Here is a 12,286-nt window from a genome sequence, read left to right on the forward strand (position 1 = left end):
GCAGACTGGTACAGATCTTAGGGCCCGGTAATTACCGGCATGGGACACTGGCTGGGAATCCCGGCTGCCGTTGACATTTTGCTCTGTTGCCGCCTTCCGTTCCGATTCTGAAAAGGATTTATTGATGCTTAAATGCACAGTATAAAGGGCGAGAAGCTGTCAACGGCCATCCTAAGCTGAACGCGCCTGCTCTCGTCAGATCGCAGACTGCTACCCAGCTTAGGGCCCGGTAAGTACCAGTATGGGAGACTGGCTGGGAATCCCAGGTGTCGTTGACATTTTGCTCTGTTGCCGCCTTACGCTCCGATTCCGAAAAGGATTTATTGATGCTTAAATCCACAGTATACAGGGTGTGCAGATGTCTACGGCCATCCTAAGCTGAATGCGCCTGTTCTCGTCAGATCGCAGACTGCTACCCAGCTTCGGGCCTGGTAAGTACCAGCATGGGAGACTGGCTGGGAATCCCGAGTGCAGTTGACATTTTGCTACGATTCCGAAAATAATTTATTGATGCTTAAATCCACAGTATACAAAGTGTGAAGCTGTCAACAGCCATCCTAAGCTGAACATGCCTGCTCTCGTCAGATTGCAGACTGCTACCCAGCTTAGGGCCTGGTAAGTACCAGCATGGGAGACTGGCTGGAATCCTGGGTGCAGTTGACATTTTAATCTGTTGCCGCCATCCGCTCCGATTCGGAAAAGGATTTATTGATGCTTAAATCCACAATATACAACACGTGAAGATGTCAACGGCCATCCTAAGCTGAACGCGCCTGCTCTCGTCAGATTGCAGACTGCTACCCAGTTTAGGGCCCAGTAAGTACCGGCATGGGAGACTGGCTGGGAATCCCGGGTGCAGTTGACATTTTGCTCTGTTGCCGCCTTCCTCTCTGGTTCCGAAAAGGATTTATTGGTGCTTAAATGCGCAGTATAAAAATCATGAAGCTGTCAATGGCCATCCTAAGCTGAACGCGCCTGCTCTCGTCACATCGCAGACTGCTACCCAGCTTAGGGCCTGGTAAGTACTGGCATGGGAGACTGGCTGGGAATCCCGGTTGCCGTTGACATTTTGCTCTGTTGCCGCCCTCCGTTCCGATTCCGAAAAGGATTTATTGATGCTTAAATGCACAGTATACAAAGTGTGAAGCTGTCAACGGCCATCCTAAGCTGAACGCGCCTGCTCTCGTCAGATCGCAGACTGCTACCCAGCTTAGGGCCTGGTAAGTACCAGCATGGGAGACTGGCTGGGAATCCCGGGTGCAGTTGACATTTTAATCTGTTGCTGCCTTCCGCTCCGATTCGGAAAAGGATTTATTGATGCTTAAATGCACAGTATAAAGGGCGTGAAGCTGTCAACGGCCATCCTAAGCTGAACGCGCCTGCTCTCGTCAGATCGCAGACTGCTACCCAGCTTAGGGCCCGGTAAGTACCAGCATGGGAGACTGGCTGGCAATCCCAGGTGTTGTTGACATTTTGCTCTGTAGCCGCCTTCCGCTCCGATTCCGAAAAGGATTTATTGATGCTTAAATCCACAGTATACAGGGTGTGAAGCCGTCTACGGCTGTCCTAAGCTGAATGTGCCTGTTCTTGTCAGATCGCAGACTGCTGCCCGGCAAGTACTAACATGGGAGACTGGCTGGGAATCCCGGGTGCAGTTGACATTTTGCTCTGTTGCCGCCTTCCGTTCCGATTCCGAAAAGGATTTATTGATGCTTAAATGCACAGTATAAAAATCATGAAGCTGTCAATGGCCATCCTAAGCTGAACGCGCCTGCTCTCGTCAGATCGCAGACTGCTACCCAGCTTAGGGCCTGGTAAGTACTGGCATGGGACACTGGCTGGGAATCCCGGCTGCCGTTGACATTTTGCTCTTTTGCCGCCTTCCGCTCCGATTCCGAAAAGGATTTATTGATGCCTGAATGCACAGTATAAAGGGCGAGAAGCTGTCAACGGCCATCCTAAGCTGAACGCGCCTGCTCTCGTCAGATCGCAGACTGCTACCCAGCTTAGGGCCCGGTAAGTACCAGCATGGGAGACTGGCTGGGAATCCCAGGTGTCGTTGACATTTTGCTATGTTGCCGCCTTTCGCTCCGATTCCGAAAAAGGATTTATTGATGCTTAAATCCACAGTATACAGGGTGTGAAGATGTCTACGGCCATCCTAAGCTGAATGCGCCTGTTCTCGTCAGATCGCAGACTGCTACCCAGCTTAGGGCCCGGTAAGTACCAGCTTGGGAGACTGGCTGGGAATCCCAGGTGTTGTTGACATTTTGCTCTGTAGCCGCCTTCCGCTTCGATTCCGAAAAGGATTTATTGATGCTTAAATCCACAGTATACAGGGTGTGAAGCCGTCTACGGCTATCCTAAGCTGAATGTGCCTGTTCTTGTCAGATCGCAGACTGCTGCCCGGCAAGTACGGGCATGGGAGACTGGCTGGCAATCCAAGGTGCTATTGACATTTTGCTCTGTTGCCGCCTTCCTCTCTGATTCCGAAAAGGATTTATTGATGCTTAAATGCACAGTATAAAAAGCATGAAGCTGTCAATGGCCATCGTAAGCTGAAGGCGCCTGCTCTCGACAGATCGCACACTGCTACCCAGCTTAGGGCCCGGAAAGTACTGGCATGGGAGACTGGCTGGGAATCCCAGGTGCCGTTGACATTTTGCTCTATTGCCGCCTTCCGTTCCGATTCCGAAAAACGATTTATTGATGCTTAAATGCACAGTATAAAGGGCGAGAAGCTGTCAACGGCCATCCAAAGCTGAACGCGCCTGCTCTCGTCAGATCGCAGACTGATACCCAGCTTAGGGCCCGGTAAGTTCCAGCATGGGAGACTGGCTGGGAATCCCGGGTGCAGTTGACATTTTGCTCTGTTTCTGTTCCGATTCCGAAAATTATTTATTGATGCTTAAATCCACAGTATACAAAGTGCGAAGCTGTCAACGGCCATCCTAAGCTGAACGCGCCTGCTCTCGTCAGATCGCAGACTGCTACCCAGCTTAGGGCCTGGTAAGTACCAGCATGGGAGAATGGCTGGGAATCCCGGGTGCAGTTGACATTTTAATCTGTTGCCGCCTTCCGCTCCGATTCGGAAAAGGATTTATTGATGCTTAAATGCACAGTATAAAGGGCGTGAAGCTGTCAACGGCCATCCTAAGCTGAACGCGCCTGCTCTCGTCAGATCGCAGACTGCTACCCAGCTTAGGGCCCGGTAAGTACCAGCATGGGAGACTGGCTGGGAATCCCAGGTGTTGTTGACATTTTGCTCTAAAGCCGCCTTCCGCTTCGATTCCGAAAAGGATTTATTGATGCTTAAATAAACAGTATACAGGGTGTGAAGATGTCTACAGCCATCCTAAGCTGAATGCGCCTGTTCTCGTCAGATCGCAGACTGCTTCCCAGCTTCGGGCCTGGTAAGTACCAACATGGGAGACTGGCTGGGAATCCCGGGTGAAGTTGACATTTTGCTCTGTTTCTTCTCCGATTCCGAAAATTATTTATTGATGCTTAAATCCACAGTATACAAAGTGTGAAGCTGTCAACGGCCATCTTAAGCTGAACGCGCCTGCGCTCGTCAGATCGCAGAATGCTACTCAGCTTAGGGCCTGGTAAGTACCAGCATGGGAGACTGGCTGGGAATCCCGGTTGCCGTTGACGTTTTGCTCTGTTTCTGCTCCGATTCCGAAAATTATTTATTGATGCTTAAATCCACAGTATACAAAGTGTGAAGCTGTCAACGGCCATCCTAAGCTGAACGCGCCTGCTCTCGTCAGATCGCAGACTGCTACCCAGCTTAGGGCCCGGTAAGTACCAGCATGGGAGACTGGCTGGGAATCCCAGGTGTTGTTGACATTTTGCTCTGTAGCCGCCTTCCGCTTCGATTTCGAAAATGATTTATTGATGCTTAAATCCACAGTATACAGGGTGTGAAGCCGTCTACGGCTATCCTAAGCTGAATGTGCCTGTTCTTGTCAGATCGCAGACTGCTGCCCGGCAAGTACAGGCATGGGAGACTGGCTGGGAATCCAAGGTGCTATTGACATTTTGCTCTGTTGCCGCCTTCCTTTCCGATTCCGAAAAGGATTTATTGATGCTTAAATGCACAGTATAAAAAGCATGAAGCTGTCAATGGCCGTCGTAAGCTGAACGCGCCTGCTCTCGTCAGATCGCAGACTGCTACCCAGCTTACGGCCCGGTAAGTACTGGCATGGCAGACTTGCTGGGAATCCCAGGTGCCGTTGACATTTTGCTCTATTGCTGCCTTCCGCTCCGATTCCGAAAATAATTTATTGATGCTTAAATCCACAGTATACAAGGTGTGAAGCTGTCAACGGCCATCCTAAGCTTAACGCGCCTGCTCTCGTCAGATCGCAGACTGGTACAGATCTTAGGGCCCGGTAAGTACCGGCATGGGACACTGGCTGGGAATCCCGGCTGCCATTGACATTTTGCTCTGTTGCCGCCTTCCGCTCCGATTCGGAAAAGGATTTATTGATGCTTAAATGCACAGTATAAAGGGCGTGATGCTGTTAACGGCCATCCTAAGCTGAACGCGCCTGCTCTCATCAGATCGCAGACTGCTACCAAGCTTAGGGCCCGGTAAGTACCAGCATGGGAGACTGGCTGGGAATCCCAGGTGTTGTTGACATTTTGCTCTGTAGCCGCCTTCCGCTCCGATTCCGTAAAGGATTTATTGATGCTTAAATCCACAGTATACAGGGTTTGAAGCCGTCTACGGCTATCCTAAGCTGAATGTGCCTGTTCTTGTCAGATCGCAGACTGCTGCCCGGCAAGTACGGGCATGGGAGACTGGCTGGCAATCCAAGGTGCTATTGACATTTTGCTCTGTTGCCGCCTTCCGTTCCGATTCCGAAAAGGATTTATTGATGCTTAAATGCACAGTATAAAAAGCATGAAGCTGTCAATGGCCATCCTAAGCTGAACGCGCCTGCTCTTGTCAGATCGCAGACTGCTACCCAGCTTAGGGCCTGGTAAGTACTGGCATGGGAGACTGGCTGGGAATCCCAGGTGCCTTTGACATTTTGCTCTGTAGCCGCCTTCCGCTTCGATTTCGAAAAGGATTTATTGATGCTTAAATCCACAGTATACAGGGTGTGAAGCCGTCTTTGTCTATCCTAAGCTGAATGTGCCTGTTCTTGTCAGATTGCAGACTGGTGCCCGGCAAGTACGGGCATGGGAGACTGGCTGGCAATCCAAGGAACTATTGACATTTTGCTCTGTTGCCGCCTTCCTCTCCGATTCCGAAAAGGATTTATTGATGCTTAAATGCACAGTATAAAAAGCATGAAGCTGTCAATGGCCATCCTAAGCTGAACGCGCCTGCTCTTGTCAGATCGCAGACTGCTACCCAGCTTAGGGCCTGGTAAGTACTGGCATGGGAGACTGGCTGGGAATCCCAGGTGCCTTTGACATTTTGCTCTATTGCTGCCCTCCGCTCCGATTCCGAAAAGAATTTATTGATGCTTAAATCCACAGTATGCAAGGTGTGAAGCTGTCGACGGCCATCCTAAGCTTAACGTGCCTGCTCTCGTCAGATCGCAGACTGCTACCCAGCTTAGGGCCTGGTAAGTACCAGCATGGGAGACTGGCTGGGAATCCCGGCTGTCGTTGACATTTTGCTCTGTTGCCGCCTTCCGTTCCGATTCCGAAAAGGATTTATTGATGCTTAAATGCACAGTATACAAAGTGTGCAAAGTGTGAAGCTGTCAACGGCCATCCTAAGCTGAACGCGCCTGCTCTCGTCAGATCGCAGACTGCTACCCAGCTTAGGGCCTGGTAAGTACCAGCATGGGAGACTGGCTGGGAATCCCGGGTGCAGTTGACATTTTAATCTGTTGCCGCCTTCCGATCCAATTCGGAAAAGGATCTATTGATGCTTAAATCCACAATATACAGGGTGTGAAGCTGTCAACGGCCATCCTAAGACTGAACGTGCCTGCTGTCTTCAGATCGCAGACTGCTACCCGGCAGATACCGGCATGGGAGACTGGCTGGCAATCCAACGTGCCATTGACATTTTGCTCTGTTGCCGCCTTCTTCTCCGATTAATAAAAATATTTATTGATGCTTAAATCCACAATATACAAGGCGTAAAGATGTAAACGGCCATCCTAAGCTGAACGCGCCTGCTCTCGTCAGATCGCAGACTGCTACCCATCTTAGGACCCAGTAAGTACCGGCATGGGAGACTGGCTGGGAATCCCGGGTGCAGTTGACATTTTGCTCTGTTGCCGCCTTCCGCTCCGATTCGGAAAATGATTTATTGATGCTTAAACGCACAGTATAAAGGGCGTGAAGCTGTCAACGGCCATCCTAAGCTAAACGTGCCTGCTCTCATCAGATCGCAGACTGCTATCTAGCTTAGGGCCTGGAAAGTACCAGCATGGGAAACTGGCTGGGAATCCCAGGTGTTGTTGACATTTTGCTCTGTAGCCGCCTTCCGCTCCGAATCCGAAAAGGATTTATTGATGCTTAAATCCACAGTATACAGGGTGTGAAGCCGTCTACGGCTATCCTAAGCTCAATGTGCCTGTTCTTGTCAGATCGCAGACTGCTGCCCGGCAAGTACGGGCATGGGAGACTGGCTGGCAATCCAAGGTGCTATTGACATTTTGCTCTGTTGCCGCCTTCCTCTCCGATTTCGAAAAGGATTTATTGATGTATAAATGCACAGTATAAAAAGCATGAAGCTGTCAATGGCCATCCTAATCTGAACGCGCCTGCTCTCGTCAGATCGCAGACTGCTATCCAGCTTAGGGCCCAGTAAGTACTGGCATCGGAGACTGGCTGGGAATCCCGGGTGCCGTTGACATTTTGCTCTATTGCTGCCTTCCGCTCCGATTCCGAAAAGAATTTATTGATGCTTAAATCCACAGTATACAAGGTGTGAAGCTGTCGACGGCCATCCTAAGCTTAACGCGCCTGCTCTCGTCAGATCGCAGACTGGTACAGATCTTAGGGCCCGGTAAGTACCGGCATGAGACACTGGCTGGGAATCCCGGCTGCCGTTGACATTTTGCTCTGTTGCCGCCTTCCGTTCCGATTCCGAAAAGGATTTATTGATGCTTAAATGCACAGTATAAAGGGCGAGAAGCTGTAAACGGCCATCCTAAGCTGAACGCGCCTGCTCTCGTCAGATCGCAGACTGGTACAGATCTTAGGGCCCGGTAAGTACCGGCATGGGACACTGGCTGGGAATCCCGGCTGCCGTTGACATTTTGCTCTGTTGCCGCCTTACGCTCCGATTCCGAAAAGGACTTATTGATGCTTAAATTCACAGTATACAGGGTGTGAAGATGTCTACGGCCATCCTAAGCTGAATGCGCCTGTTCTCGTCAGATCGCAGACTGCTACCCAGCTTCGGGCCTGGTAAGTACCAGCATGGGAGACTGCCTGGGAATCCCGGCTGCCGTTGACATTTTGCTCTGTTTCTGCTCCGATTCCGAAAATTATTTATTGATGCTTAAATCCACAGTATACAAAGTGTGAAGCTGTCAACGGCCATCCTAAGCTGAACGCGCCTGCTCTCATCAGATCGCAGTCTGCTACCCAGCTTAGGGCCCGGTAAGTACCAGCATTGTAGACTGGCTGGGAATCCCGGGTGCAGTTGACATTTTAATCTGTTGCCACCTTCCGCTCCGATTCGGAAAAGGATTTATTGATGCTTAAATCCACAATATACAGGGTGTGAAGCTGTCAACGGCCATCCTAAGCCTGAACATGCCTGCTCTCCTCATATCGCAGACTGCTGCCCGGCAGTTATCGGCATGGGAGACTGGCTGGCAATCCAAGGTGCCATTGACATTTTGCTCTGTTGCCGCCTTCCTCTCCGATTCCGAAAATTATTTATTGATGCTTAAATCCACAGTATACAAAGTGTGAAGCTGTCAACGGCCATTCTAAGCTGAACGCGCCTGCTCTCGTCAGATCGCAGACTGCTACCAATCTTAGGGCCTGGTAAGTACCAGCATGGGAGACTGGCTGGGAATCCCAGGTGTTGTTGACATTTTGCTCTGTAGCCGCCTTACGCTTCGATTCCGAAAAGGATTTATTGATGCTTAAATCCACAGTATACAGGGTGTGAAGCCGTCTACGGCTATCCTAAGCTGAATGTGCCTGTTCTTGTCAGATCGCAGACTGCTGCCCGGCAAGTACGGGCACGGGAGACTGGCTGGCAATCCAAGGTGCTATTGACATTTTGCTCTGTTGCCGCCTTCCTCTCCGATTCCGAAAAGGATTTATTGATGCTTAAATGCACAGTATAAAAAGCATGAAGCTGTCAATGGCCATCGTAAGCTGAACGCGCCTGCTCTCGTCAGATCGCAGACTGCTACCCAGCTTAGGGCCCGGTAAGTACTGGCATGGGAGACTGGCTGGGATTCCCAGGTGCCGTTGACATTTTGCTCTATTGCTGCCTTCCGCTCCGATTCCGAAAATAATTTATTGATGCTTAAATCCACAGTATACAAGGTGTGAAGCTGTCGACGGCCATCCTAAGCTTAACGCGCCTGCTCTCGTCAGATCGCAGACTGGTACAGATCTTAGGGCCCGGTAAGTACCGGCATGGGACACTGGCTGGGAATCCCGGCTGCCGTTGACATTTTGCTCTGTTGCCGCCTTCCGTTCCGATTCCGAAAAGGATTTATTGATGCTTAAATCCACAGTATACAGGGCATGAAGATGTCTATGGCCATCCTAAGCTGAATGCGCCTGTTCTCATCAAATCGCAGACTGCTACCCAGCTTCGGACCTGGTAAGTACCAGCATGGGAGACTGACTGGGAATCCCGGGTGCAGTTGACATTTTGCTCTGTTTCTGCTCCGATTCCGAAAATTATTTATTGATGCTTAAATCCACAGTATACAAAGTGTGAAGCCGTCAACGGCCATCCTAAGCTGAACGCGCCTGCCCTCGTCAGATCGCAGACTGCTACCCAGCTTAGGGCCTGGTAAGTACCAGCATGGGAGACTGGCTGGGAAACCCGGGTGCAGTTGACATTTTGCTCTGTTTCTGCTCCGATTCCGAAAATTATTTATTGATGCTTAAATCCACAGTATACAAAGTGTGAAGCTGTCAACGGCCATCCTAAGCCTGAACGTGCCTGCTCTCCTCAGGTCGCAGACTGCTACCCAGCTTAGGGCCCAGTAAGTACCGGCATGGGTGACTGGCTGGGAATCCCGAGTGCAGTTGACATTTTGCTCTGTTGCCGCCTTCCGTTCCGATTCTGAAAAGGATTTATTGATGCTTAAATGCACAGTATAAAAAGCATGAAGCTGTCAATGGCCATCCTAAGCTGAACGCGCCTGCTCTCTTTCCGATCCAATTCGGAAAAGGATCTATTGATGCTTAAATCCACAATATACAGGGTGTGAAGCTGTCAACGGCCATCCTAAGTCTGAACGTGCCTGCTGTCCTCAGATCGCAGACTGCTGCCCGGCAGATACCGGCATGGGAGACTGGCTGGCAATCCAAGGTGCCATTGACATTTTGCTCTGTTGCCGCCTTCTTCTCCGATTAATAAAAATATTTATTGATGCTTAAATCCACAATATACAAGGCATAAAGATGTCAACGGCCATCCTAAGCTGAACGCGCCTGCTCTCGTCAGATCGCAGACTGCTACCCAGCTTAGGGCCCAGTAAGTAGCGGCATGGGAGACTGGCTGGGAATCCTGGGTGCAGTTGACATTTTGCTCTGTTGCCGCCTTCCGCTCCGATTCGGAAAATGATTTATTGATGCTTAAATGCACAGTATAAAGGGCGTGAAGCTGTCAACGGCCATCCTAAGCTGAACGTGCCTGCTCTCGTAAAATCGCACACTGCTACCTAGCTTAGGGCCCGGTAAGTACCAGCATGGGAGACTGGCTGGGAATCCCAGGTGTTGTTGACATTTTGCTCTGTAGCCGCCCTCCGCTCCGATTCCGAAAAGGATTTATTGATGCTTAAATCCACAGTATACAGGGTGTGAAGCCATCTACGGCTATCCTAAGCTGAATGTGCCTGTTCTTGTCAGATCGCAGACTGCTGCCCGGCAAGTACGGGCACGGGAGACTGGCTGGCAATCCAAGGTGCTATTGACATTTTGCTCTGTTGCCGCCTTCCTCTCCGATTCCGAAAAGGATTTATTGATGCTTAAATGCACAGTATAAAAAGCATGAAGCTGTCAATGGCCATCCTAATCTGAACGCGCCTGCTCTCGTCAGATCGCAGACTGCTACCCAGATTAGGGCCCAGTAAGTACTGGCATGGGAGACTGGCTGGGAATCCCGGGTGCCGTTGACATTTTGCTCTATTGCTGCCTTCCGCTCCGATTCCGAAAAGAATTTATTGATGCTTAAATCCACAGTATACAAGGTGTGAAGCTGTCGACGGCCATCCTAAGCTTAACGCGCCTGCTCTCGTCAGATCCCAGACTGGTACAGATCTTAGGGCCCGGTAAGTACCGGCATGAGACACTGGCTGGGAATCCCGGCTGCCGTTGACATTTTGCTCTGTTGCCTCCTTCCGTTCCGATTCCGAAAAGGATTTATTGATGCTTAAATGCACAGTATAAAGGGCGAGAAGCTGTAAACGGCCATCCTAAGCTGAACGCGCCTGCTTTCGTCAGATCGCAGACTGCTACCCAGCTTAGGGCCAGGTAAGTACCAGCATGGGAGACTGGCTGGGAATCCCAGGTGTCGTTGACATTTTGTTCTGTTGCCGCCATCCGCTCCGATTCCGAAAAGGATTTATTGATGCTTAAATCCACAGTATACAGGGTGTGAAGGTGTCTACGGCCATCCTAAGCTGAAAGCGCCTGCTCTCGTCAGATTGTAGACTGCTACCCAGCTTAGGGCCCGGTAAGTACCAGCATGGGAGACTGGCTGGGAATCCCAGGTGTTGTTGACATTTTGCTCTGTAGCCGCCTTCCGCTTCGATTCCGAAAAGGATTTATTGATGCTTAAATCCACAGTATACAGGGTGTGAAGCCGTCTTTGTCTATCCTAAGCTGAATGTGCCTGTTCTTGTCAGATTGCAGACTGCTGCCCGGCAAGTACGGGCATGGGAGACTGGCTGGCAATCCAAGGAACTATTGACATTTTGCTCTGTTGCCGCCTTCCTCTCCGATTCCGAAAAGGATTTATTGATGCTTAAATGCACAGTATAAAAAGCATGAAGCTGTCAATGGCCATCCTAAGCTGAACGCGCCTGCTCTCGTCAGATCGCAGATTGCTACCCAGCTTAGGGCCCGGTAAGTACTGGCATGGGAGACTGGCTGGGAATCCCAGGTGCCGTTGACATTTTGCTCTATTGCTGCCCTCCGCTCCGATTCCGAAAATAATTTATTGATGCTTAAATCAACAGTATACAAGGTGTGAAGCTGTCGACGGCCATCCTAAGCTTAACGCGCCTGCTCTCGTCAGATCGCAGACTGGTACAGATCTTAGGGCCCGGTAAGTACCGGCATGAGACACTGGCTGGGAATCCCGGCTGCCGTTGACATTTTGCTCTGTTGCCGCCTTCCGTTCCGATTCCGAAAAGGATTTATTGATGCTTAAATCCACAGTATACAGGGCATGAAGATGTCTTTGGCCATCCTAAGCTGAATGCGCCTGTTCTCATCAGATCGCAGACTGCTACCCAGCTTCGGACCTGGTAAGTACCAGCATGGGAGACTGACTGGGAATCCCGGGTGCAGTTGACATTTTGCTCTGTTTCTGCTCCGATTCCGAAAATTATTTATTGATGCTTAAATCCACAGTATACAAAGTGTGAAGCTGTCAACGGCCATCCTAAGCTGAACGCGCCTGCTCTCGTCAGATCGCAGACTGCTACCCAGCTTAGGGCCTGGTAAGTACCAGCATGGGAGACTGGCTGGGAATCCCGGGTGCAGTTGACATTTTAATCTGTTGCCGCCTTCCGCTCCGATTCGGAAAAGGATTTATTGATGCTTAAATCCACAATATACAGGGTGTGAAGCTGTCAACGGCCATCCTAAGCCTGAACGTGCCTGCTCTCCTCAGGTCGCAGACTGCTGCCCGGCAGTTAACAGCATGGGAGACTGGCTGGCAATCCAAGGTGCCATTGACATTTTGCTCTGTTGCCGCCTTCCTCTCCGATTAATAAAAATATTTATTGATGCTTAAATCCACAATTTACAAGGCGTGAAGATGTCAACGGCCATCCTAAGCTGAACGCGCCTGCTCTCATCAGATCGCAGACTGCTACCCAGCTTAGGGCCCAGTAAGTACCGGCATGGGTGACTGGCTGGGAATCCCGAGTGCAGT

At 50.5% G+C, this 12,286-nt stretch overlaps 9 pseudogenes; all 9 read left to right on the forward strand.

The window, feature by feature from the left end:
- The first annotated feature begins 158 nt into the window (after positions 1–158).
- LOC130353145 (5S ribosomal RNA) lies at positions 159–278 on the forward strand (annotated as a pseudogene).
- An 871-nt stretch (positions 279–1,149) lies between these two features.
- Positions 1,150–1,269, forward strand: LOC130348987 (5S ribosomal RNA; annotated as a pseudogene).
- Positions 1,270–1,945: 676 nt separating this feature from the next.
- LOC130313226 (5S ribosomal RNA) lies at positions 1,946–2,065 on the forward strand (annotated as a pseudogene).
- A 1,075-nt stretch (positions 2,066–3,140) lies between these two features.
- Positions 3,141–3,260, forward strand: LOC130319468 (5S ribosomal RNA; annotated as a pseudogene).
- A 472-nt stretch (positions 3,261–3,732) lies between these two features.
- Positions 3,733–3,852, forward strand: LOC130319479 (5S ribosomal RNA; annotated as a pseudogene).
- Positions 3,853–5,725: 1,873 nt separating this feature from the next.
- LOC130348994 (5S ribosomal RNA) lies at positions 5,726–5,845 on the forward strand (annotated as a pseudogene).
- A 1,473-nt stretch (positions 5,846–7,318) lies between these two features.
- Positions 7,319–7,438, forward strand: LOC130352159 (5S ribosomal RNA; annotated as a pseudogene).
- Positions 7,439–11,179: 3,741 nt separating this feature from the next.
- On the forward strand, positions 11,180–11,299 carry LOC130349137 (5S ribosomal RNA; annotated as a pseudogene).
- Positions 11,300–11,778: 479 nt separating this feature from the next.
- LOC130349005 (5S ribosomal RNA) lies at positions 11,779–11,898 on the forward strand (annotated as a pseudogene).
- The last annotated feature ends 388 nt before the right edge of the window (positions 11,899–12,286 follow it).

The sequence above is a fragment of the Hyla sarda genome, chromosome 1 (genome assembly GCF_029499605.1).
Source record: "Hyla sarda isolate aHylSar1 chromosome 1, aHylSar1.hap1, whole genome shotgun sequence".
NCBI lineage: Eukaryota > Metazoa > Chordata > Amphibia > Anura > Hylidae > Hyla > Hyla sarda.